The sequence below is a fragment of the Chlorocebus sabaeus genome, chromosome 13, assembly GCF_047675955.1.
Source record: "Chlorocebus sabaeus isolate Y175 chromosome 13, mChlSab1.0.hap1, whole genome shotgun sequence".
NCBI classification, from domain to species: domain Eukaryota; kingdom Metazoa; phylum Chordata; class Mammalia; order Primates; family Cercopithecidae; genus Chlorocebus; species Chlorocebus sabaeus.
This window is the reverse complement of record NC_132916.1, coordinates 11,767,346-11,793,651: the sequence shown is the minus strand read 5'-3', so window position 1 is coordinate 11,793,651 and position 26,306 is coordinate 11,767,346. Positions and strand designations below refer to the sequence as shown.

Genomic DNA, 26,306 nt, shown 5'->3' with positions numbered 1-26,306 from the left:
TAATCCCAGCACTTTGGGAGGCCAAGGCAGCTGGATCACCTGAAGTAAGGAGTTTGAGACCAGCCTGGCCAACATGGCGAAACCCCATCTCTACTAAAATACAAAAATTAGCCGGGCATGGTGGTGGGCGCCTGTAATCCCAGCTACTTGGGAGGCTGAGGCAGGAGAATTGCTTGAACTTGGGAAGCGGAGGTTGCAGTGAGCTGAGATTGTGCCATTGCACTCCAGCCTGGGTGACAAGAGCAAAACTCCATCTCAAAAATAAATTTTTAAATTGATATATGGTAATATTATTGATGCTTGTATATTGACCTTGTAGCCTATGACTTTGCTGAATATATTTATTAATTCTAATTGTGGTTTATTTTATAATTTTCTAAGTTTGTAGTCATGTTGTTTACAAATAAATATACTTCTTCTTGTCCAATCTTTATACCTTTCTTTTGTACGGGAGGAAAAATTGCTTCCTTCTTCATTTCTAGGTTCTGTGGCTGGTCTAAGAATTAATTTTTTTTTTTTTTTGAGAGGGAGTCTCACTCTGTCACCCAGGCTGGAGTGCAGTGGCAGGATCTTGGCTTACTGCAAGCTCCGCCTCCCAGGTTCACACCATTCTCCTGCGTCAGCCTCCTGAGTAGCTGGGACTACAGGCGCCTGCCACCATGCCCGGCTAATTTTTTTTTTTTCTTTTTTTTTTTGTACTTTTAGTAGAGATGGGGTTTCACCATGTTGGCCAGGATGGTCTCGATCTCCTGACCTCATGATCCGCCCGCTTCAGCCTCCCAAAGTGCTGGGATTACAGATGTGAGCCACCACGCCCGGCCTCCTGTTTTTTGTTTGTTTGTTTGTTTTTTATTTTTTTGTTTTTTTGAGACAGAGTTTCACTCTCGTTGCCCAGGCTGGAGTGCAATGGCTCTATCTCGGCTCACTGCAACCTCCGCCTCCCAGGTTCAAGCGATTCTCCTGCCTCAGCCTCCCCAGTAGCTGGGATTATAGGCATGTGCCACCACACCCGGCTAATTTTGTATTTTTAGTAGAGATGAGGTTTCTCCATGTTGGTCAGGCTGGTCTCAAACTCCTGACCTCAGGTTATCCGCCTGCCTCGGCATCCCAAAGTGCTGGGATTACAGGCATGAGCCACCATGCCTGGCAAATTTTTTTTTTTTCTTAACGGATGAGAGGTTTTTTGTTTTTCTCCTATTAATCCATCTTACATCAATGTAATTCGTGTGTGTGTGTGTGTGTGTGTATGAGAGAGAGAGAGAGAGCGTGCCAAGGTCTTGCTCTGTCACACAGGATGGAGTGCAGTGGCACGATCTCAGCTCACCGCAACCTCTGCATCGCGGGCTCGTGATCCTCCCAACTCAGCCACCTGTGTAGCTGGGACTATGGGCGTATGCGCAGTTAATTTTTGTATTTTTAGTAGAGACAAGGTTTTGCCATATTGCCCAGGCTGGTCTCAAACTCCTGGGCTCAAGTAATCTGCCCACCTGCAAACTGGGCTTGCAGGTGGGCCAGTCTGCCCCCCGCTGGCCTCCCAAGGTGCTGGGATTACAGGCATGAGCCACCATACCCAGCCTGGTTCCTCCCCTTTTAAACCATATAAAGTAACTTCTGGGTGTTGCCAAGGCATTTGTAAACTGTCATGGTGCCAGTTAGAATGTCTTTTAGCATGCTAGTGCATTATAATTAGCGTATAACAAGCACTGAGGGCAACTAGAGGTTTTGCCCAGTTTCTTTACCACATCCTCAGAAAACAACTCCTGCTGACCTCTTACCTTAGGAATGCCATCTCTGCATTTCCAAAGACATCAATGTAGTCTTCTGTAGGCTGCAGTCTTTTGTAGGCAAGGGGTAGGCAGGTGCTCCTAACCTATAAATGCCTGTGTGCATATTAAAAACAGATACTTCTTTGGTGAGACCACTGAAAAAACAGTGCTCTTTTGTCTGGACTGTTGTAGACCTTCCCTTACCTAATACACTCCACCTGGGGAGATGCATGCCTTCATCTTTTTTTTGTTAAGGGCTTTTAACAACTTTTAGTAAAACTACCCCATATATGCATGGAAGAAACCTGCAATTTCACCCCTAAATACATAAAAATAATTTTTTTTTAAAAAGTTATTGAGGCCAGGTGTGGTAGCTCATACCTGTAATTATAGCACTTTGGGAGGCCAAGGCAGGATAATTGCTTGAGCCCAGGAGCTTGAGAGGAGCTTGGGCAACACGGAGAGAACCCCGTCTCTAAAAAAAAAAAAAAAAAAAAAAAAAAAAAAATTAGCCAGTCATGGTGGCACGTGTCTGTGGTCCTAGCTACTTAGGAGGCTGAGGTGGGAGGATCACTTGAGCCCAGGAGGTCAAGGCTGCAGTGAGCTGTGATCATGTCACTGCGTTGCAGCTTGGGTGAAAGAGCGAGACCCCCAACTCAAAAACAAACAAAACAAAAAACTTTTGGTAATAAACTATAAATGACCCTAATGGGAAAAACGCATTAAGTCATTACCAGCTCTTAACACCATTCTGTGATTTCATTGGCACATTATTGTGTATCTGTCACTTAGCTTTCTTTTTTTTTTTTTTTTTCTTTTTCTTTTTTTTGCGACGGAGTTTCGCTTTGTCGCCCAGGCTGGTGTACAGTGGCCGGATCTCGGCTCACTGCAAGCTCCGCCTCCAGGGTTTACGCCATTCTCCTGCCTCAGCCTCCCGAGTAGCTGGGACTACAGGCGCCCGCCACCTCGCCCGGCTAATTTTTTTGTATTTTTGTAGTAGAGACGGGATTTCACCGTGTTAGCCAGGATGGTCTCGATCTCCTGACCTCGTGATCCGCCTGTCTCGGCCTCCCAAAGTGCTGGGATTACAGGCTTGAGCCACTGCGCCCGGCCTGTCACTTAGCTTTCTAATGACCCCGCCCAATTTTGTTGGCAGAATAGGTGGAGAGGTATGAAGAACGAGGAACACTGCCAGGGGAGTTTCTTGCTCTGCAAAATAAGGGAGTGTGTACTGAATTACCTTTTCCAGCTCCAACATCCAGGATTTCAGCACTACCTGCAGAGTAGTGGGAGGAGGGCTAGGTAAGAAATTAAAAAGAGACCTAATGGAGTATGTGGCACCCTGCTACTGCTGGGGTCCATCCCCACACCTCATGCTCATGAGACGGAAACAAGCTTCTTGGAGCTCCTTCTCATCTACAGGGCTCTCCTCACAGGACCTGGAAGTTCTGCCCCAGCCCTGTGGGGATTTTCTAGAGTCATTTGCCTCTCTTTAAAGCCTTGGCAGAGGGAGCCGGTGTGGGGAAGGGGTGGTAACGTAGATGGCAATGCTTGTCAGAACAGAGTAGAGCCCCTCTTCCATGCTCTGCAGCCTCTGGGCCTAGGGCTAGCATTATTCTCCCCTTTTATAGCTATCTGTTGATTTCACCTTATCTCGCACTAAGCAATGGGCTTCTTGTGGGCAGGTGCTGTCTCTCACCCATCTTATTTCCCTCTGGCCCTTTCACCGGGCCTGCTGCATGGTAAGTGCTCAGTGTTCAGTGAGTGAATGGACAGGAAAGGGCAGGGAAGTGAATCAAATCTCCTCAGGTTGAGACATTAGCAGCATCTGTGATCCTTTCCTCATTTGGACCTTCACACCCAATTAGGCTCTAAAATCTAGTGAGGTTTTTTCTTTGTTTGTTTTTGTTTTGTTTTGTTTTGTTTTGTTTTAACGGAGTCTTGCTGTTGCCCAGGTTGGAGTGCAGTGGCATGATCCTGGCTCACTGCAACCTCCACCTCCTGAGTTCAAGTGATTCTCCTGCCTCAGCCTCCTGAGGAGCTGTGATTACAGCGCCCACCATCATGCCTGGCTCCTTTTTGTATTTTTGTAGAGACGGGGGTTTCATCATATTGCCAAGGCTGATCTCGAACTCCTGACCTCAGGTGATCTGCCTGCCTCAGCCTCCCAAAGTGCCAGGATTACAGGCATGAGCCACTGTGCCCAGTCCTAAAATCTAGTGATTTTTATTTCCCAGTGTCTCTTTCTATGTCTGCCTCCCTAAGTTCTTTCTCTGTTGGGTAGTGGGCTTCGGTCTAGCTTTCTCATCACCACTTCACCCCTTCCTTACCCATCCTGTACAGATAGATTTTTCTTTTTCTTTTTTTTTTTTTTTTTGAGACGGAGTCTTGCTCTGTCGCCCAGGCTGGAGTGAAGTGGCCGGATCTCAGCTCACTGCAAGCTCTGCCTCCCGGGTTCACGCCATTCTCCTGCCTCAGCCTCCTGTGTAGCTGGGGCTACAGGCGCCTGCCACTTCGCCCGGCTAGTTTTTTGTATTTTTTAGTAGAGACGGGGTTTCACTGTGTTAGCCAGGATGGTCTCGATCTCCTGACCTCGTGATCCGCTCGTCTCGGCCTCCCAAAGTGCTGGAATTACAGGCTTGAGCCACCGCGCCCGGCCAGATTTTTCTAAAGTACATTTTCAGCATATCTCTGGGCTGCTCAGACATTTCCTCAACTCGACATCCAAATTAATCAGCTCGCTCTTCTGTGTCTTACCATCCTATCCATCCTTCTAATAAGTACATCCTGAGCTTCTGGGGAGGAGGTCTCATCTCAGATTCTCTGCCCAAGCCAGATGGTTTCAACATAGTCCTGCCTCTGAGCCCTTATGCAGGCCATCTCCCTGCCTGTCCCAACTACTAGCTTCTGTCCAGAGCTTGATAAGCCCACTTCTCCCAGAGAAGCCTCCTGGGGTCATCCCAGGCCACCTCGAATGTTCTCTTTGGTAGCACTTGGTCACAACAACCTTGGGCACCAAGCTGAGTATAGAATGGAGTCCAATCCATGTTGACATGATTTTTAAATGGTGGTGACAGCCATGTGCCATCTGAAGCAGGAATGGGGAAAGAGAAGCAGTGACTAGCCTATACAAATTAGCCGGGCGTGGTGGCGGGCGCCTCTAATCCCAGCTACTTAGGAGGCTGAGGCAGGAGAATCGCTTGAACTTGGGAGGTGGCGGTTGCAGTGAGGCGAGATTGAGCTACTGCACTCCAGCCTGGGGGACAGAGCAAGACTCCATCTCAGAAAAAAAAAAAAAAAAACTTTGGGAGGCCAAGGCGGGGGGATCACGAGGTCAGGAGTTTAAGACCAGACTGGCCAACATGGTGAAACCCTGTTGCTACTAAAAATACAAAAATTAGCCGGGCGTGGTGGCAGGCGTCTGTAATCCCAGCTACTCAGGAAGCTGAGGCAGAGAATTACATGAACCTGGGAGGCGGAGATTGCAATGGGACGAGATCACGCCACTGCACTTCTGCCTAGGTGGCAGAGCCAGACTCCAGCTAAAAAAAAAAGAAAGAGAGAGGCTTTCTTGGAAACTAGTGTGAAGAGAGAAGAGCAGCATGAAAAACCGAGGCCCTGACAGCCTGATGTCCCACTCCCTCCTTCACAGCTCTGTGCCCAGGGCCTGCCTGTTGTGCGGTGCTGCGGAGAATCCAGCACACTCCGCTCATGTGTGTGCCCGGGCATATTTTCTTTCTTGGCTACCTCTTTAGTCATTTGTTATGTGTTATGAAGAAATAAACTCCCAGCAAAATAATGTCTTTTGCACAGTCTTAAAGTGATACATTACCTAAGATCGTCATAGATGATTGTGAATTGGGTTGACCTGAAATCACCTAAGACCAGGGCAGGTTAACCAAAGATGAAGATGGAACATGGTATGTTGGGAACTGTTGAGTACTGTGCCCTTCTTACCAGGGCATGTAGTTTAAGTACTGTGAAGCTCAAAACATTTTATTTTTCTTATTGCAAAAGTAATACAGAATTGTTATAAAGCATTTAGAAAATACAGACAAGCAAAAATAAAAATCTGCCATAATTCCACCATATTCTGGAGTATATCTTTTATATTTATTTATTTATTTATTTATTTTGAGATGGAGTTTCACTTTTGTCACCCAGGCTGGAGTGCAGTGGTGCAATCTCGCCTCACTGCAACATCCACTTCCCGGGCTCAAGCCATTCTCCTGCCTCAGCCTCCTGAGTAGCTGGGATTACAGGCACCCGCCACCACGCCCGGCTAATTTTTTGTATTTTTTTAAGTAGAGACGGGGGTCTTGCCATGTTGGCCAGGCTGGTCTCCAACTCCTGACCTCAGGTAATCCACCCGCCTCAGCCTCCCATAGTGCTGAGATCGCAGGCATGAGCCACTGCGCCTGGCCGATTTTTACCTTTTACATCTTTCAAGACTTTTACGTATCTTCTCCCCTCTCTGTAATGGAGCGTATTTAATCACTGTCTTTGCTTAGGAATTTCTTGAGCTTTCGGTCTCTGCGCCCTCCCACCTCCATCACCTCCTCTTCTAGGGCATCCTCCTCCTCCTCTTTGCCTTTTTCCTGCCCTAGGATGATTTAAGGTGGGGATTATTCACATAGGCGGGACAGAGGCTAAGACAAACCTCAGTGTGAAGACGGACATGGCAGATGGCCTGTGGAAAGTCCTTACTGGGCTCTTAAAGGCAGGGCAGTGGTACAGCCCTGGGCTCAGCTAAGTGAGGGATATGGATTAAGAGAATCAGGAAGCCCTCTGGGTATTAACTGTGCTGCACTCAGGCTACCACTTTATCCCACCTCTCTCTAGACCCTCTGCTTCAATGTGATGGCAGTCGTGGTTGGGGGCAGGGAAAGGGACACGTTGGCAGAAAGATTTTTACCTTTTCTTTTTTTGAGATAATCTTGCTCTGCCACTCAAGCTGGCATGCAGTGGTATCATCTTGGCTCACTGCAGCCTCTGCCTCGCGGGTTCAAGCCACTCTCCTGCCTCAGCCTCCTGAGTAGCTGGGATAACAGGTGCCCACCACCACACCTGGCTAATTTTTTGTATTTTTAGTAGAAATGGGGTTTCACCCTGTTGGTCAGGCTGGTCTTGAATTCCTTATTTCAGGTGATCCACCCGCCTTGGCCTCCCAAAATACTGGGATTACAGGCGTGAGCCACCGCGCCCAGCCAGACTTTTATCTTTTTATTGAAGTTTAACATATACACAGGAAAGTGCTAAAAGTGCGGCAGCTAGATTTTTACCTTTTTTTTTTTGAGACAGAGTTTCACTCTTGTTGCCCAGGCTGGAGTGTAGTGGTGCAATCTTAGCTCAATGCAACCTCTGCCTCCCAGGTTCAAGCGATTCTCCTGCCTCAGCCTCCCAAGTAGCTGGGATTATAGGTGTACACCACCACTCCTGGCTAATTTTTTGTATTTAGTAGAGACAGGGTTTCACCATGTTCGTCAGGCTGATCTCAAACTCCTGACCTCATATGATCCACCTGCCTCAGCCTCCCAAAGTGCTGGGATTACATGTGTGAGCCACCGCACCTGGCCAATTTTTACCTTTTTATTGAAATTTAACATACACACAGTAAACTGCTAAAAAAGTGTTCATCTGAAGTGCGCAACTCAATCAACTTTTACATTTGTGGGTGCCCATGTGACCAAGTCACTGTGGTCTTAACTCAGGCTTTTATAACTATACTATAAAGAATGGTTGAAACAACAAACATTTCTTTCTCACAGTTCTGAAGACTGGAAGTCTGAGATCAGGATGCCAAAGTGGTTGGATTCTTGGTGAAGGCCTCCTTCTAGGTTTATAGCTATTGTCTTCTTGTTGCCTCACAGAGGGGAGAGAAAGATCATTTCTCTCATGTCCCTTCTTATAAGGGCACTAATCCCATTTCTGAGGGCTCCATCCTTATGACCTAATTCCTCCTAGAGGGCCCACTTCCTAATACAATCACACTGGGGATTAGATTTCAACACAGGAATTTTGAGGAGACACAAACATTTAGTACATAATACCAGCTCAAGGTAGAAAACATTTCCAGCACGCTAGAAACTTTCCTTATGTTCCTTTGCGGTCAATACAATATCCACTCCATACACCACCATTTCCCTGCCCCAACTCCCATACATGGAAAGGTGAACACCATTTTGACTTTTATCGACATGACTCTCTCTTTCTTTCTTTCTTTCTTTCTTTCTTTCTTTCTTTCTTTCTTTCTTTCTTTCTTTCTTTCTTTCCTTTCTTTCCTTTCTTTTCTTTCTTTTTCTTTCTTTTTCTTTCCTTTCTTTCTTTCTTTCCTTTCTTCCTTCTTTCCTTTCCTCCTTTCCTCCTTTCCTTCCTTCCTTCCTTCCTTCCTTCCTTCCTTCCTTCCTTCTTTCCTTTCTTCCTTCTTTCCTTCCTTCCTTCTTTCCTTCTTTCTTTCTTTCCTTCCTTCCTTCCTTCCTTCCTTCCTTCCTTCCTTCCTTCCTTCCTTCCTTCCTTCCTTCCTTCCTTCCTTCCTTTTCTTTCTTTTCTTTCTTTTCTTTCTTTTCTTTCTTTTCTTTCTTTCTTTCTTTGTTGTGTCTCCCAGGCTGGAGTGCACTGTATTTTTAGTAGAGAGGGGGTTTCACCATCTTGGCCAGGCTGGTCTCAAACTCCTGACCTCAAGCAATCCACCTACCTTGGCCTCCCAAAGTGCTGGGATTATAGGTGTGAGTCACTGTGCCCAGCCCATTTTAGTTATTTTAAAATGTACAATTATTATTGACTATAGTCCCCCTCTTGTGCTATCAAATACTAGGTCTTACTCATTCTTTCAACTTTTTTGGTACCCATTAACTATCCCCAGCTACCCTCTACCCTACTACCCTCCCAGCCTTTGGTAACCACCCTTCTAGTCTCTAACTCCATGAATTCAATGGTTTTGATTTTTAGGCCCCACAAATAAGTGAGAATACGCGATGTTTGTCTTTCTGTGCCTGGTGTATTTCACTTAACATAGTGACCTCCAGTTCTATCCATGTCGTTGCAAATTACAGAATTTCATTTTTTTATGGCTAAATAGTACTCCATTGTGTGTAACTACATTTTCTTTATCCATTCATCTGTCAAATGGGCAAATCTTGGCTATTGTGAACGTGCTTCAGCAAACTTGGGAATGCAGATATCCCTTTAATATACTGATTTTCTGTCTTTTTTTTTTTTTTTTTTTTTTTTGAGACGGAGTCTCGCTCTTCCGCCCAGGCTGGAGTGCAGTGGTATGATCTCGGCTCACTGCAAGCTCCGCCTCCCGGGTTCACACCATTCTCCTGCCTCAGCCTCCCGAGTAGCTGGGACTACAGGTGCCTGCCACCACACCCGGCTAATTTTTTGTATTTTTAGTAGAGACGGGGTTTCATCATGTTAGCCAGGATGGTCTCAATCTCCTGACCTCATGATCTGCCCACCTCTGCCTCCCAAAATGCTGGGATTACAGGTGTGAGCCACTGTGTGTGGCCAGTATACTAATTTTCTTTCTTTTGGTATATACCCAGCAGTGGGATTGCTGGATCATATGATAGCTCTATTTTTAGGTTTTTGAGGAACCGCCAAACTGTTCTCTGTAGTCGTTGTACAAATTTACATTCCCACCAACAGTGTACAAGGGTTCCCTTTTCTCCGCATCCTCACTAGCATTTGTTATTGCCCGACATTTGGATAAAAACCATTTTAACTGGGGTGAGATGATACCTCATTGTAGTTTTGATTTGCACTTCTCTGGTAATCAGTGGTGCTAGGCACCTTTTCATATGCCTGTTTGCCATTTGTATGTCTTCTTTTGAGAAATGTCTATTCAAAACTTTTGCCCATTTTTTGATTGGATAATTAGATTTTTTCCTATAGCATTGTTTGAACTCCTTATATATTCTTGTTATGAATCTCTTGTCAGATAGGTAGTTTGCATGTATTTTCTCCCATTCCGTGGGTTGTCTCTTCACATTTTTTATTGTTTCTGTTGCTGTGAGGAAGCTTTTTAACTCGATGTGATCCCCTTTGTCCATTTTTGCTTTGGTAGACTGTGCTTGTGGGGTATTACTCAAGAAACTTTTGCCCTAGCCAATGTCCTGGAGAATTTCCCCAGTGCTTTCTTGTAGTAGTTTCATAGTCTGAGGTCTTCGATTTCCATCTTTAATCCATTTTGAGTTGACTTTTGTATATGGCAAGAAGTAGGGGTCTAGTTTTATTCTTCATCATATGGATATCCAGTTTTCCCAGCACCATTTATTAAAGAGACTTTTTTCCCAGTGTATATTCTTGGCACCTTTGTCACAGATGGGTTCACTGTAGGTGTGTGGCTTTGTTTCTGGGTTCTCTGTTCTGTTCCATTGGTCTGTGGCTGTTTTTATGCCAGTACCATGCTGTTTTGGTGACTATAGCTCTGTAGTATTATTTGAAGTCAGGTAATGTAATTCTTCCAGTTTTGTTCTTTTTGCTCAGGATAGCTTTGGCTTTTCTGTGTCTTTCAGGGTTCCATATAAATTTTAGGATTTTTTTTTTTTTTTTTCCTGTGAAGAATGGTATTGGTATTTTGATAGGGATTGCATTGAATCTGTAGATTGCTTTGGGTAGTAGGGACATTTTAATAATATTGATTCTTCCAATCCATGAACATGGAATATTTTTCTTTTTTGTGTCCTCTTCAATTTATTTCATTCGTATTTTATAGTTTTTATCATAGAAATATTTCGCTTCTTTGGTTAATTTCTAGGTATTTAATTTTATTTGTAGCTACTGTAAATAGGATTACTTTTTTGATTTCTTTATCAGATTGTTCACTGTTGGCATATAAAAATGCTATTGATTTTCATATGTTGATTTTGTATCCTACAACTTTACTGAATTTATCAGTTCTAATAGTTTTTTGATGAAGTTTTTAGGTTTTTTCCAATTACAAGATCCTATCATCTGCAAACAAGGATAATTTGACTTCATCCTTTACAATTTGGATGCCTTTTATATCTTTCTCTGTCTCTTTTTTTTTTTTTTTTTTTTTTTGAGATGTAGTTTTGCTCTTGTTACCCAGGCTGAAGTGCAGTGGTGTGATCTCGGCTCTCTGCAACCTCCGCCACCTGGGTTCAAGTGATTCTCCTGCCTCAACCTCCCGAGTAGCTGGGACTACAGGTGCCTGCCACTACACCTGGCTAATTTTTTGTATTTTTAGTAGAGACAGGGTTTCACCATGTTGGCAAGGCTGGTTTTGAACTCCTGACCTCAGGTGATCCTCCCGCCTTGGCCTCCCAAAGTACTGGGATTATAGGAGTGAGCCACTGCACCTGCCCTATGTCTTTCTCTTGCCTGATTGCTCTAGCTAGGACCTCCAGTACTATGTCGAATAACAGTGGTGAAAATGGGCATTCTTGTCATGTTCCAGATCTAAGAGGAAAGGCTTTCAGTTTTTGCCCGTTCAGTATGATAGTAGCTATGGGTTTGTCATATATGACTTTTATTACGTTGACATATGTTTCTTCTATGCCCAGTCTTTTGAGGGTTTTTATTGTGAAGGGATGTTGAACCTTACCTAATGCTTTTTCAGCATCATATGGTTTGATCATATGATTAATATGATCACATGGCTTTTGTCCTTCATTCTGTTGATATGATGTACCACATTAATTGATTTACATATGTTGAACTATCCTTGCCTCCCTGGAATAAATCCCAGTTCGTCATGGTGAATAATTTTTTTAATGTATTATTGAATTTGGTTTGCTAGTAAAGCAAATTTTGTTTTGAATTTAGTTTTGTTGATTTTTGCATTGATATTCATCAGAGAAAGTGGCCTATAGTTTTCTTTTTTTGATGTGTCTTTGTCTAGTTTGGATATCAGGATAATACTGGTCTTGTAGAATTAGTTTGGAAGTATTTCCTCCTTCTGTATTTTTTAGAACAGTTTGATTAGAGTTGGTATTAGTTCTTCTTTAAATGTTTGGCAGAATTCAACAGTGAAACCATCTTGGGCTTTTCTTTACTGGGAGACTTTCTATTACAGCTTCAATCTTATTACTTGTTATTGGTCTGTTCAAATTGTGGATTTCTTCATGTTTCAATTTGATAGGTTGTATATGTCTCGAAAGTTATCCATTTCTTCTAGATGTTCCAATTCATTGGCATATAGTTGCTCATAGTAGTCACTAATGATCCTTTGAATTTCTACAGTATCTTTTGTAATGTCTTCTTTTTCATCTCTGATTTTCTTTATTTGATGTCTTCTCTCTTTTTTTCTTAGTCTGGCTAAAGATTTGTCAATTTTGTTTATCTTTTCAAAAAACCAGCATTTTGTTTTGTTGATTGTATTATTTTATTTTAAATTTTATTTATTTCTCCTCTTTATTATTTCTTTTCTTCTACTAATTTTGGGTTTGGTTGGCTCTTGCTTTTCTAGTTTTTTAAAAATGCATTGTTAGGTTATTTATTTTTTATATTTTTAATAGAGATGGGTTTCACCATGGGTTGAATGAGTTGGCCAGGCTGGTCTTGAACTCCTGACCTTAGGTGATCTACCCACCTCAGCCTCCCAAAGTGCTGGGATTACAGGCATGAGCCACCATGCCTGGCTGACCCCTTTATTATTATACAATGATTGCTGTGTCTCTTCTTACAGTTTTTGTCTTGAAATTTATTCTGTCTGATATGAGTGTAGCTACTCCTGCTCTTCTTTGGTTTTCATTGGCATGAAATATCCTTTTCCATCCCTTAATTTTCAGTCTATGTGTATCTTTATTGATGAAGTATGTTTCTTGTAGGCAACAGATCACTGGGTCTTGTTTTTTAAATCCATTCAGCCACTCTATGTCTTTTTCTTTTTTAAGGACAGGGTCTCACCTGTCTCCCAGGCTGGAGTGCAGTGACATGATCACAGGTCACTGCAGCCTTGACATCCCAAGCTCAAGCAATTTTCCCACCCCAGCTTCCTAAGAAGCTGGGACTATAGGTGTGTGCTGACATGCCTAGCTATTTTTTTAAACAAATTTTTGTTGCTGGGCATGGTGGCTCATGCCTGTAATCCCAGCACTTTGGGAGGCCGAAGTGGGTGAATCACCTGAGGTCAGGAATTCGAGACCAGCCTGGCCAACATGGTGAAACCCTGTCTCTACTAAAAATACAAAAATTAGCTGGGCATGGTGGCGGGCACCTTTAATTCCAGCTACTTGGGAGGCTGAAGCAGGAGAATTGCTTGAACCTGGGAGGCAGAGGTTGCAGTGAGCTGAGATCGTGCTACTGCACTCCAGGCTGGGTGACAGAGCGAGACTCAGTTCTCCGGGGGGAAAAAAAAAAAAAATTGTAGAGACATGTTCTCACTATGTTGCCTAGGTTGGTCTTGAACTCCTGGCCTCAAGTGATCCTCCTATTTTGGCTTCCCAAAGGTCTATGATTACAGGTGTGAACCACTGTGCCCAGCCTACTCTGTCTTTTTTTTTTTTTTTTTTTTTTTGAGACAGAGTCTTGCTCTATTGCCCAGACTGGAGTGCAGTGCCACAATCTTGGCTCACTGCAACCTCTGCCTCCCAGATTCAAACAATTCTCATGTCTCAGCCTCCTGAGTAGCTGGGATTACAGGCACGCACGATCACATTCAGCTAATTTTTGTATTTTTAGTAGAGACGGGGTTTCACCCTGTTGGCCAGGCTGGTCTCAAACTCCTGGCTTTAAGTGATCCATCTGCCTGGGCCTCTCGAAATGCTGAGATTACAGGCATGAGCCACCATGCCTGGCCCCACTCCAATTGGAGAGTTTCATTTGTTAATATTCTGACCAGGTGTGATGGCTCACGCCTGTAATCCCAGCATATTGGGAGACTGAGGCAGGTGGATCACCTGAGGTCAGGAGTTTGAGACCAGCCTGGCCAACATGGTGAAACTGTCTCTACTAAAAATACAAAAATGAGCCAGGTATGATGGCGCGTGCCTGTAATCCCAGCTACTCAGGAGGCTGAGGCATGAGAATGGTTTGAGTTCAGGAGGCAGAGGTTGCAGTGAGCCCACATTGCACCACTGCAGTTCCAGCCTAGGTGACAGGGCGGGACTCCATCTCAAAAAAAAAAAAAAAAAAAAAAAAAAAAAAATTCAATGTTATTGATAAGTAGGGATTTACTCCTACCATTTTGTTATTTGTTTTCTGGTTGTTTTGCCATCTTCTCTTCCTTCTTTTCTTCCTATCTTTCTTTTAGTGAAGGTGATTTTCTCTGGTGATGCACTTCAATTTTTTGCTTTTTACTTTTTGTATATCCATTGTGTGTTTTTTGATTTGAAGTTACCATGAGGCTTGCAAATACTATATTATAGCCCATTATTTTAAACTGATGATAACACCTATCGCATAAACAAACATGCAAATAAATTCTAATATAAACTCTACAGTTTAGGCTGAGTGTGGTGGCTCACGCCTGTAATCCCAGCACTTTGGGAGGCCGAGGTGGGCAGATCACAAGGTCAGGAGTTCAAGATCAGCCTGGCCAACATGGTGAAACTCCATCACTACTAAAAATACAAAAATTAGCCAGGCGTGGTGGCATGTGCCTGTAATCCCAGCTACTCAGGAGGCTGAGGTAGGAGAATCGCTTGAAACTAGGAGGTGGAGGTTGCAGTGAGCTGAGATCGTGCCATTGCCTTCCAGCGTGGGTGACAAAGCGAGACTCCATCTCAAAAAAAAAAACAACTCTACAGTTTAACTTCATCCCCGTGCCTTTGTTTTGTTTTGTTTTGTTTTGTTTTGTTTGAGACGGAGTCTTGCACTGTTGCCTGGGCTGGTGTACAGTGCTGCGATCTTGGCTTGCTGCAACCTCCGCCTTCTGGGTTCAAATGATTCTCCTGCCTCAGCCTCCTGAGTAGCTAGGATTACAGGTGCCCTCCACCATACCTGGCTACTTTTTGTATTTTTAGTAGAAATGGGGTTTCACTGTGTTGTCCAGGCTGGTCTCGAACTCCTGACCTTGAGATCCGCCCACCTCAGCTTCCCAAAGTGCTGGGATTACAGGCGTGAGCCCCCATGCCTGGCCAACCCCCTGCTTTTTAACTTTTTGTTATTTTCCTTTATGGCTTATTGTACTTTCTATGCCTTGAAAAGTTATTTTTGATTGGTTCATCATTTAGTCTTTCTACTTAAGATGAGTAGTTCATGCATCACAATTTCAGCATTATATTATTCTGTGTTTTTCTATGTGCCTACTATTCCCAGTGAGTTTTTTACCTTCAGATGATTCCTTTATGCTCATTAACATCTTTTTCTTTTAGATTGAAAAAATCCCTTTATCATTTCTTATAGGACAAGTATGGTGTTGATGTAATCCCTCAGCTTTTGTTTGTCTGTGAATGTCTTTACTTCTCCTTCATGCTCGAAGGATATTTTCACTGCAAATACTATTATAAAAAATTTTTCCTGGCCGGGTGCGGTGGCTCACGCCTGTAATCCCAGCACTTTGGGAGACCAAGGCGGGTGGATCATGAGGTCAGGAGATCAAGACCGTCCTGGCTAACACGGTGAAACCCTGTCTCTACTAAAAATACAAAAAAAAAAATGAGCTGGGCATGGTGGTGGGCGCCTGTAGTCCCAGCTACTCGGGAGACTGAGGCAGGAGAATGGCGTGAACCCGGGAGGCGGAGCTTGCAGTGAGCCGAGATCGCACCACTGCACTCCAGCCTGGGCAACACAGTGAGACGCCATCTCAAAAAAAAAAAAAAGAAAAATAAAGAAAAAGACAGTTTTTCCTTTAGCACTTTAAATATATCATGCCATTCTCGCCTGGCCTGTAGTGTTTCCACTGAAAAGTCTGCTGCCAGACTGGAGCTGCATTGTGTGTTACTGTTTTTTTGTTGTTGTTGTTGTTGGTTGTTTGTTTTTCTTGCTTCTTTTAGGATCCTTTCTTTATTCTTGATTATTTGGGAGTTAGATTATTCAATACCATGAAGTAGTCTTCTTTGGGTTAAATCTGCTTGCTGTTCTATAACCTTCTTGTATTTTAATGTTGGTATCTTCCTGTAGGTTTGGGCAGTTCTCTGTTATCATCTCTTCGAATAAATATTCTACCACTAGCTCTTCCTCTACCTCCTCTTTAAGGCCTATAATTTAGATTTGCCCTTTTGAAGCTATTTTCTAGATCTGGTAGGCATACTTCATTGTTTTTCTTTCTTTCTTTTTTTTTTTTTTTTTTTTTGAGATGGAGTCTCACTCTGTCACCCAGGCTGGAGTGCGGTGGCACAATCTCAACTCACTGCAACCTCCGCCTCCCAGGTTCAAGCGATCCCCCTGCCTCAGCCTCCCGAGTAGCTGGGACTATAGGCATGTGCCACCATGTCCGTGGCTAATTTTTGTATTTTTAGTAGAGACGGTGTTTCAGTATGTTGGCCAGGCTGGTCTCAAACTCTTGACCTCATGATCCGCCCACCTTGGCCTCCCAAAGTGCTGGGATTATAGGCATGAGCCACTGCACCTGGCCTTTTATTCTGTTTTCTTTTGTCTCTGTGTTATCTGACTGTGTATTTTCAAATAGCCTGTCTTCAAGCTCATTAATTCTTCTGCTTGATTAATTCTGCTATTAAGAGACGGATGCATTCTTCAGCATGTCAATTGCATTTTTCAACGCTAGAATTTCTCGATTCTTTTAAATTATTTCATCCTCTTTGTTAAATTTATATGATAGAATTCCTTCACTGTGTTATTTTGAATTTTCTTTAAGTTTCAAAACAGCTATTTTGAATTCTATCTTTAAGGCCATATTTCTCTGTTTATTCAGGATTGGTCCCTGCTAACTTATATAGTTCATTTGGGAAGGTTGTGTTTTCCTGGATGGTGCTGATGCTTGTAGATTTTTGTTGGTGTCTGGGCATTGAAGAATTAAGTATTTATTGTAGCCTTCACCGTCTGGGCTTGTTTGTGCCCGTCCTCCTTGGGAAGGCTTCCCAGTTATTTGAAGGGACTTAGGCCCCAAGCCCAGTAATGTAGTAGTTTTTGCAGACTCAGAAAGATACCACCTTGGTGGTCCTGGATAAAATCCAGAAAAATTCTCTGGATTACCAGATGGAGACTCTTCTTCTTTTCCCTTATTTTTTACCAAACACATGGGTTTCTCACTCTGTGATGAGTCACGTGGAACTGGGAGTGTGGTGATGCAGGCACCCCCGTGGCATCACCACTGGGACTACACTGGGTCAGACCTGAAGTCAGCACAGCACCGGGCCTTGCCCAAGACCCTTCCCTTCAGGGCAGCAAGTTCCCCCAGGCCCTGGGCATGTCCAGAGATGCTGTCTGGGAGCCAGGGATAGGAGTAAAACACCTTAGCAATTTACCTGATGTTCTCTTCTACTGTGGCTAGGCTGGCACTCAAACGACAATACGAAGTCCTTCTCACACTTCCCTGCCCTTTCCACAGGGAGAGGAGCCTCTCCATGTGGCCACCACCACCACTGGTCCAGAGCGGGTTCTGCCAGTCAACCACAGATATTCACCTAAAGCCCAAGAGCTCGTCTGTCAGCTTGTGGTGAATGCTGCCAGGCCTGGGACCCACTCTTCAGGGCAGTGAGTACCCCTCTGGCCCAGGACAGGTCCAGAAATGTCCAAGAGCCTAAGCCTGGACTTGGAAACTCCAGGAGCCTGCTCGTCGCTCTACTCCACTGTGGCCTAGGTGGTACCTAGGAGCACAGAGCACTTCAGCCCACAGTTTTTTGGAGCCTGCCAAAAAACTCAGGTTCCAACCACTGGGATGGGCAATTCCCCTCTGCCTAGGGCTGGTGCAAATGCTCCCTCCATGCTCAGGCACTGGCTGGGCCCAGCACAGCTTTATTCTCTTTTGTGGCGTGGCAGTACTGAGTTCAGTGTGAAGTCCCCCAGTTGCTGTGCTCTCCCTTCCCCAAAGTGCACAGATCCTCTCTCTGTGCCATATGGCTGCTGCTGGGGGTGGGAGAGGGGTGGCGTCAGTGATTCAAGACTGTCTCTCTGAGCCTCTTCCATGGCCCTTTTAGGGATATGAAGTTAAAACCAGGTACTGTGATTGCTTCCCTGACTTTTGTGGTTCTTGTGACGGTGCTTTTTTGTGTGCAGATGCTTGTTAAAATTGGTGTTCCGGCAAGGGGGACGAACTGTGCTCTACCTTCTCTACTACAGGTTTTATAAAGTCTGTATAATTTTGTATTTTATGCGTGTGCCATACTGTATTAGACCAGCCTTCAGCTGTTCAATGTGAGGAGCTATGGTTTGAATGTTTGTGTCTCTCCAAAGTTCATACGCTAAAAGCTAAAACCCAATGGGATAGTTTTAAGAGGTGGGGCTTTTGGGGAAGTGATTAAGTCATGAATGCTCTGCTCTCATGAGTGGGATTAGTGCCCTTATGAAAGAAGTTCAAGGGCCCCTTTGCCCTTTTTCCCTTTACAACATATGAAGATACAGCCTTTGTCCCTTCAAACCATGTGAGGGCACAGCAGCAAGGTGCCATCTTGGCATCTGCTAGTGCCTTGATCTTAGACTTTCTAGACACCACAACTGTGAAAAGTCAACTTATATTATTATTTTTTCTTTTTTTGAGACAGAGTTTTGCTCTTTTTGCCCACGCTGGAGTGCAATGGCACAATCTCGGCTCACGGCAATCTCCGCCTCCCGAGTTCAAGTGATTCTCCTGCCTCAGCCTCCCAAGTAGCTGGGATGACAGGTGCATTCCACTACACCCGGCTAATCTTGTATTTTTAACAGAGACGGAGTTTCATCATGTTGGTCAGGCTGGTCTCGAACTCCTGACCTCAAGTGATCTGCCTGCCTTGGCCTCTCAAAGTGCTGGGATTACAGGTGTGAGCCATCATGCCTTGCCAACTTAACATTATTTATAATGTACCCTGCCTGTGATATTTTATTATACCAGCAGGAACAAGTAAGACATGAGTTAACTTCATTAAAAAAAATTATAGACAGTAATTCACTGAACATTCTTACCATAAAGTCTTACTACAGATCCTTAATTATTCCTTTAGAATAAACTTTTGGGAATAGAATCACTAGGTCAAAGGTCTGATGCATTTTTAAAACTTTGTTATCGAGAAAGCTTGTGCTAATTTTATCGGCAGCAGTGGAGGAGAGCGTCTCTGCTTCCTCAAGTTTTTACTGTCACTGGTTATTTTATATATATGTGTGTCTGTGTGTGTATATATATATGTGTGTGTATACACACACACACACACACACATATATATATATTTTTTTGAGATGGAGTTTTGCTCTTGTCACCCAGGCTGAAGTGCAATGACGTGATCTAGGCTCACTGAAACCTCCGCCTCCCAGGTTCAAGCAATTCTCCTGCCTCAGCCTCCCAGGTAGCTGGGATTACAGGCGCCCACCACCACCCTGGCTAATTTTTATATTTTTAGTAGAGATGGGGTTTCGCTATGTTGGTCAGGCTGGTCTCAAACTCCTGACCTCAGGTGATCCATCCACCTAGGCCTCCCAAAGTGCTGGGATTACAAGCGTGAGCCACTGCTCCCGGCCTGGTTATTATATTTTGAATTTTGCCAATGTTATAAGTGGAAATATCTCTTCTAAAAATAATAAATGGAAAAACTTTTAAAAATCTTGTTGTAATTTGTATTACAAATTACTGACAAATTTGGTTAAAACCTGTTACATTTATTAATCATTTATTAATCATTTCTTTTGTCTTTAGACTTTTGATGTCTATGTAAGGCAGGGTTTAGTTGGAGATAACAGAAACCACTCTTCTTATTTTAAGGAGAAGGAGCTTTGTCAAAGGAAATTAGCTTTTTACAAAATCACTGAAAGGGCTGGAGGAGCAGGATCTATGCTGAGCTTCCAAGAATGACTCTGAGAACTGCACCCTAGAACTAGTGGCTCAGGAAAGCTGCTACTTCTGCTCCAGGCAGCTTCATTCTAGATACTAGACTGTTCCTTGCTAGGTCTGCTAGAGCTTCACAGCAAAAACCAGTGCTCTGTGCCCTGCTCCCAAGACACACTAAGCTACTGTTATGGAACCTCTGCTACCATCACAACAGACAGACAACAACAAAAGTGAAAATAGACCAAATGTAAAATACCTCAAAATCCGAGCTTTAATGTAACAAATATGTTTTTACATACTTATAGCAGATCAGAAGAATATCAAGGAAATTCCCAGTGGTCACAATGGAATGAAACTGGAGTTGTAAACTAATATTGAAGCCACTGCTGTGCCGGGGATATTTGTCAGTCTTGATGACCTGGATGCTGAACTGGCATCTGTGCCTGGTAGATAATGCCTTGGTGGGGGCGAAGGGGTTGCAAATTAGGGAGTTGAAACTGAAAACTCCATATAGTACCAAGACACTCAAAAAGCTACATCCTTAGGAAAAAAATGGATTGAATGAAGGAAACAAAATCTGACTTTTAGCAAAGAGAAATAACAAAAAAACTTATCTTTGCCTGTGCCCTGTGTAGAGAAAAAAAGCAAATTCCACAGATGTATAACTCCACATCTTCACTCAAAGGGGTTTTGGATCTGGGATTTGAATCTACACCGAGTGGTTTTAGAAGTTAATTCTATGATCCCGAGTTGGTTCCAGTTCTGGACATCTGACAGAAGCAATGCAGATCCTTCCTGGAGGGACACAGTCTCAACCTAGACCTTATAGAATTCCCACAGATAAGTCCCAGCTGAACATAAACTTTCACTCCAAATTAAAAAAAAATACATAAAGAAACAAGCTACCATAAGAGTCAGCAAGAACTCCTAAGAACTTAAGATAATGGGTTTATCAAATGCATAATATAAAACAAATATGCCTAAAATGTTTGATTACATTTAAAAATATAAGAAAAGAGCAAGAGATATTATATAATATAATCATATACATGCAAAAAATATACAAATTATAAGCACATAGCTTGATGGATTTTCACAATTGGAACACATCTAACTAGCACCCATAAAAAAACCTAAAACATTACTAACATCCCCAGATCCCCCGTCCCCATGTTTCCTTCCAGTCATTACCCATACCCCTCACAAGGGTAAGTACTATCCTAACCTCTAGTAGCACAGATCAGTATTTTTTTTTTTTTTTTTCTGAGACGGAGTCTTACTCTGTCACCCAGGCTAGAGTGCAGTGGTGTGATCTCGGCTCACTGCAAGCTCCATCTCCCAAGTTCACACCATTCTTCTGCCTCAGCCTCCCTATTAGCTGGGACTACAGGCACCCACCACCACGCCTGGCTACTTTTTTGTATTTTTAGTAGAGATGGGGTTTCACTGTGTTAGCCAGGATGGTCTCGATCTCCTGACCTTGTGATCCGCCCGCCTCACACTCCCAAAGTGCTGGGATACAGGCGTGAGCCACTGTGCCCAGCCACCTCTAATAGCACAGATCAGTTTTGGGCAGATTTTAAAAAGCACTAAATAGAACTTCTAAGAAAAAATATATGTTTTAAAACCCCAACGAACCAATGAATGAATTGTAGATTTGACATAGCTAAAGAAAGAATTGATATGGCATTAACTGGAGTAAAGCTGAAAAAATTTTCTAGAACACAGCATGGAGAGACAAAGCGATGGGGAAATGGCAGGAGTTAAGAGACATGGAAGATAGAATGAGGGGATCTAACCTGCTTCTAATAAAAATTTAATAAGGAGAGAACAGAAAGAACAGGTAAAAGGTGATTTTCAACAAGATAATGTCTGCGAGTTTTTCAGAATTGCTGAAAGTTACATATCCTTAGATTCAGAAATAATAGTGAATCCCAAGCTGAATAAGTAAAACAAATGAACACCTTAACACATTAGAGTGATACTGAGGTCACTAAAGAAGAAGAGAACTGTAGGCAGTCACAGGGAAAAGACAAACGACTTATGAAGGCACAACAGTAAGATTAACAGCAGATTTCTCAACATTAACAATGGAAGCAAGAAGTCAGTGGAAGAGTAACATCTGCAAAATGCTGAGACAAAGAGATTTTCAGGTTGATTTTTGACAAGTCTACCTATATGCTATTTATAAGAGATAACAAAATGTTGAAAGAGGATGAAAAAATATATTCCAGGCAAGTAGATAGGAAGACACAATTTCATACAGATGTCAGTTCTCTAAATTAATCTGTGAATTCAATTGCAATTGAATTGCAATTCTAATTAAAATTCAAACAGGATTTTTCTTGGACCTTGACAAGCTGGTTTTACATTTCAGTAGAAAAACATAGACAAGAATAACTAGTTTCAAAGATGCACAACATTTGGGTTTACCAGGTGTAACTACTTATTATAAAGGTCTAATAATTCAGAGTGGTATTGATGAAGGCACAGAAAAATAGAAAAATGGTTTAGATCAGAAAGCACAGAAAAATGCCCATGCCTGTATAGAAATTGAGAAACATCAGAGTGTCATGGAAGATCAGTGGCAAAGAATGGTGTCCAGACAATTGGTTATTCATATGGGAAAAAAATAAGGCTGAATGTTCACATTATAAACAGAAATCAATTCCGGGGTTGGCTGAAGATCTAAATAGGAAAGATAAAAGTTTTGCACTTTTAGAAGAAAATGCTTATGATCTCAGGTTAGGGAAAGATTTCTTATAAGTAACAAAAAGTATAAATAACAATTTGATAACCTCACTGATATTAAATTTTAAAACTGTGCTCCAAAGACACAAACAGTAAAAAAAAATAAGCTATTGACTCTGAGAAGGTATCATATAGTTTGAATGTCTTTTTCCCACCAAATCTCAGGTTGAAATTCGATTCCCATGTTGGAGGTGGGGCCTGGTGGGAGGTGACTGGATCACGGGAACGGATCCCTCATGAATGGTTTAGCATCATCCCCTTGGTGATAAGTGAGTTCTCACTCTTAGTTCATGTGAGATCTAGTTGTTTAGAGTGTTGAACCCACCCCCACCATCTTTCTTGCTCCTGCTCTTGCCATGTGATATTGCCTGCTCCTCCTTTACCTTCTGCCATGATTGTAAGCTTCCTGAGGCCTCACCAGAAGCTGAGCAGATGTTGGTGCCATGCTTGAATAGCCTGCAGAACCATTGGCCCAGACACACTTCTGTTTTTTTATAAATCACTCAGTCTCAGGTGTTCTTAAAAGAACAAATGGACTAACACAAGATATATGCAACATATTTTGCTCATAAATATTAATAGTAGATTTTATAAAGTATCCAAAATATATGGAGACCTACTATTAAAAAGACAGACAACCCAATAGAAAAGACAGCAATTCCCTAAAGGAAAAAACAAAATAGTAAATTAACATAGAAAAAGTTACTAGTAATCAGGAAAATGGACATTAAAACCATAGTGAAATACTGTTTCACACCCTTCGGCTTGGCTAAAATTTTAAATCTGATGATAATGTGAAAATAAATATAGCTTAAAAGCTGTAGGAATCCCAAAATACTTTAAGCATTGAGAGAGATGTGACTGTGATCTGAGTCATCATATATGATTACAACTTCTGTTTCTCAGATTATGGATTAACTTACTTTCTTATTTTTCTTATTCTGTACAATAACTAGAAACAAATGACACCAGGAACAACAACCTCCTGCTTTCCTAATTAATGGCCTTTGTTATTTATTAACGTCCCCTTTGTTGTCCTGCTTTGCTGATCGCAGATGACAAACCCATCACTATTATACCCTTTATAGATATAAAAAAAAAAAGCTAAATGTAGCCTTCCCACAAACACTGCCTACCATCAATCAAAGTGCTATAACTATGTACCACCTTGTATGAAAACTGTTGTAATCTTACTAAATCTACTCTGTCTCTCCCTATATAAACGAAACCTTAACTTTCCTACTTTGAACTGCCAACTCCATTCCTTAGAGTTGGTTTCGTGGTGGACTATTCTCAAACTTTGCATTTGAATAAAGTCTTTTAAAATTAGATTCTAACCTGTTTGATTATTTCAGGGTGATAATACCAACAATTGATGTGGCTATGAAACAATTTACAGTAATGATCATATAAATTGGTAATCGCTTGGTAGAATAAGTTGAAAATATGTAATAAAGTTGAAAATACACATACGATAAGATGCAATAATTCCCCTTTTAGGTATGCACTGCAGACAAACCCTTGCACATGGCAGGAAACATGTCGAAGAATATCTAATGTATCATGCTGATACAGGAGCTAAAAAGAAATTATTTAGGCAGATAGTGAGGGTAAAGGAGTCCTTGGTAAGGCTGCCTTTTAAACAAAAAGCAGCCCCCAAATCATTTCTTTTCCAACAAAGAGCAGCCTGTAAAATCAAGCTGCAAACACAGATAAGCAAGCTGGAAGCTTATATGGGTGAATGCTGGCAGCTGTGCCAACAGGAAAAGGCTACCTCAGAACCAGGTATATTCAATATAGAGACTCCATCTTCCCTTTTCTTTGTCACCACGTGTGCAGTAAAGAAGCAGGCAACATGGCACCTGCCACGTAGAGAACCCATCTGCACAGTAAAAGATTAGGGTGGGGCAGCCAGCTTCTTTGCACGCTGTGCAAATGGAACACCCAGTCCTAACCATTTCTTCGTGCGGTATGCAAATGGAACAACTGGTTTGACCAATCTTTTGTGCCCTAGGTAAATCAGACACCGCCTCCTCAAGCTCATCTATAAAACCTCCTGCACTTCACTGCGGACCTGAAGACCCGCTCTGGACTCCCTCTATCTGCAGGAGAGAGCATTTCTCTTTCTTTCGCCTATTAAACCACCACTGTTAACTTCACTCCATATGTGGCGTCCTTGATTTCCTTGGCGTGGGACAACGAAGCTCAGGTATTAGCCCAGGTGAATGACACCACTTGAATTCTTTTATAGTAGGAAATTGGAAACAAACAAAATGTCCATTATCAGAAGAATGAATAAATTAATTGTCTATATAATGGAATGCTAAGTAACAGTGCAAGTGAATGAGCTAGAGCTGTCGTTGTCAACATGGATAATTCATACAATGTTGAATGGTAAATGTGAACTTCAGAAGTACACATGTGGTATACTGGTACTGGTCCTAGACTGGTGCAAATGGAGCCCCTGTCGCGGGTCCCACATCTCAGGAGCTAGGGCCGAGCTTGGACAGAGACTCAGATGACTAGCCTTCCTCTCCACCGTTTGCACAGCGCCTGAGGTTGACCAGATGCCCCTAGCAGCCCTGGGCTGTGCCTTTATGTGCCAAATCTTGGTTCCAGGAAGAACTGTGAGCAGATTGCTCCTGTTGGCTGGCGCAGTTGGCTGGTGTTCCTGTTGGCAGGTGGCATAGCACAAGATTGGGCTGCCAGAATGGTACTTATATGCTGGTTTGGGCAACTCAAATTGTTTATATAGACAGGCGCCCCCACAAAAAATATTTGCTTATGACTCCACACACCTTTGGGCATATAAAGCTTAAAAATATGCAGTATAGGCCGGGCGCGGTGGCTCACGCCTCTAATCCCAGCACTTTGGGAGGCCGAGACGGGCGGATCACGAGGTCAGGAGATCGAGACCATCCTGGGTCACACAGTGAAACCTGTCTCCACTAAAAAAATACAAAAAATTAGCCCGGCATGGTGGCGGGTGCCTGTAGTCCCAGCTACTCAGGAGGCTGAGGCAGGAGAATGGTGTGAACCCAGGAGGCGGAGCTTGCAGTGAGCCGAGATCGCGCCACTGCACTCCAGCCTGGGCGACAGAGCGAGACTCCGTCTCAAAAAAAAAAAAAAGATCGAGACCATCCTGGCCAACATGGTGAAACTCCGTCTCTACTAAAAATACAAAAATTAGCTGGGCGTGCTGGCGGGCACCTGTAGTCCCAGCTATTGGGGAGGCTGAGGCAGGAGAATGGCGTGAACGTGGGAGGCGGAGGTTGCAGTGAGCCGAGATGGCGCCACTGCACTCCAGTGTGGCAGCAGAGCGAGACTCCGTCTCAAAAAAAAAAAAAAAAAAAAAAAAAGTGCAGTATAACACCTACACCTACATAGTGTTCAGCGATATTTACATATGTTGTAAAAGAAGTCCACGGGCCGGGCGCGATGTCTCACGCCTGTAATCCCAGCACTTTCGGAGGCCGAGGCGGGTGGATCATCTGAGGTCAGGAGTTGGAGACCAGCATGGCCAACATGGCGAAACCCCGTCTCCCCTAAAAATACAAAAATTAGCCGGGTGTGGTGGCGGACGCCTATAATCCCAGCTGCTTGGGAGGCTGAGGCGGGAGAATCACTTGAACCCGGGGGATGCTGGGGGGATGGGGGCGGAGGTGGCAGTGAGCTGAGATCCCGCCGCTGCACTCCAGCCTGGACCAAAGAGCAAAACTCCGTCTCAAAAAAAAAAGAAAAAAAGAAGTCCGTGGAAATGAGAACAATCAATTTAGGGTAGGAATTGTTACTTGAAGGGAGGGAAGAGATTAGATTAGGGTTAGGGTTGTGCTGGGAGCTGTTTTTATCATGTTTTATTTCTTAAGCTGGTTGTTGGGGGAGTAAAAGGTGCTGGTTGTGTTACTTTTTATGCCTTTGTGTATATTTGAATTTTTTTTTTTTTAAGAGGAAGAAGTGAAGATAAA

The 26,306-nt window shown here is 43.1% G+C and overlaps 1 long non-coding RNA gene across 1 annotated transcript in view; it reads left to right on the top strand.

Annotated features, from left to right (window-relative positions):
• LOC140713140 (uncharacterized) overlaps nucleotides 1-24,728 on the top strand; it is a 41,029-nt gene extending 16,301 nt beyond the window's left edge. Inside the window, exon 3 of the long non-coding RNA XR_012095000.1 lies at nucleotides 24,356-24,728. This is a non-coding gene — a long non-coding RNA (uncharacterized lncRNA). The remainder of the gene's footprint in view (nucleotides 1-24,355) is intronic.
• The last annotated feature ends 1,578 nt before the right edge of the window (nucleotides 24,729-26,306 follow it).